Here is a 1,683-nt window from a genome sequence, read left to right on the forward strand (position 1 = left end):
GATCTAAGTGAAAACAAGAGAAAGACACCATCGCATGATTTGCATTAAAAAATTGATAAAAGGAAATGTTTCGTACCCTTGTCGACGAGCTCTTGTAGTACAAGATGTAATTTTTTTACTTTTTTCATGTTGATTCCGATGCATATAAACATACCCGCCACTTGTGTGCCACAACACGCATCTAAAAAGGGCTCCGCGATCATTTCGAAGCTATGTATGTGTATATACACGTACACGACACTTGAAATGATTGTAAACGATACCACATTGAACAGAATGAAGAAAGCAACAAATGATCTGAAGAATTCATTGGTCGGTTCGTTCAAGCGCTTCGAATGAATTCCCAACCAACCCATTGAGATCTGATTGTATTTGAGTACTTCGAATTTTTCCATTTTCACAATTTTTATTATGAGTTTTTTTTTTTTTGATTTTTATTTTAATGTGGTAGTTCTCTTTGATTAACAGATAAAAACTTTTTATATTTCCAAGTCCATAAATGATGAATTGAAATAGAGCTTGAATGTTTACACGTTATTGGCTTTTATTTCAATTATCCTCTATTAAAAAAGGAAAGAACAACGACAAAGTTAGAACAACGAATAAAATATTACAAACTGTGCAGTTTTATTTAAAAAGTAGCGACCATATTACTGCTCGTATTCAAATGCACCATGCAATGGTGTTTTCATCGCTTATATACCATTAGTTTCATGGCAAACATCGTTTATTTTTAGAAGGTAATAATTAGTTATTCAAATTTGACTGTGAGTTTGAATTCCGTTGAATAAATTGTTGCTTTTTTTTGCTTATACATGCCATATAAAAAAGAATTATTGGAAAATATGAATTGTTGCGGTGAAAAATGTGCTTTCTCCTAAAAACTAAACGACTATCTATCAAAGAAACCACAAATAATTGATTTTCTAAAGCAATTTATTTGGCTTTGTATCAACGTGATCAATTACATAGAAAAATTGTATCTTCATGTGTCTGAAGTTCTCACAATTATCATTTTCCCGCTGGGAAAAAATGAAATAAAATTATTCATTTTAAATGAAGAAAGGTTTCCTTTTTCCATATTAAAGTTAATGCACAGAAAGAAAAAATGTGGTATTTTTAATTCAATTTTGGTAGATTTAATATAAAATCAACCAACAACGAACTAAATTTACCATTTTTGACATCTCTGAGGCATATTTCTCAAAAGAGACTATCAGTTTTATAATTTTTACCAATTGCTTCATTTCATTCACCAAATTCATGGGCTAGCGTCATCTGTGGTTTCGAAAAGTTGGTAAATGTAATGAAGCAGTTGGTAAAACTTATTCAACAAATAGTCACTTTTGAAAAATATGCCTCAGACATGTCAAAAATGGTAAATTTAATTCGTTGTTGGTTAATTTTATATTAAATCTACCAAAATTGAATAAAAAATACCACATTTTTTCTTTCTGTGTGTTATCTTTGGTCGTGCTGAAAAATCAATTTTGTGAATTATTTGTCATTCAAAGCCTAGAATCCAATTTTGCTTGATGTATATCAGCTTAATGTATGCATTTGATCAAGGTTTTTTAACAACTACATAAAATAGATTTATGTGTCATGGAAAAACAAATGAATAAATGATTAGATGATGACCTTTGAGTAAAGTAAATTGTGAGAATTGGTGCACATTTAAAG

This window comes from Contarinia nasturtii, unplaced genomic scaffold (genome assembly GCF_009176525.2).
Source record: "Contarinia nasturtii isolate CC-2019 unplaced genomic scaffold, AAFC_CNas_1.1 Cnas_scaffold_3600, whole genome shotgun sequence".
NCBI lineage: Eukaryota > Metazoa > Arthropoda > Insecta > Diptera > Cecidomyiidae > Contarinia > Contarinia nasturtii.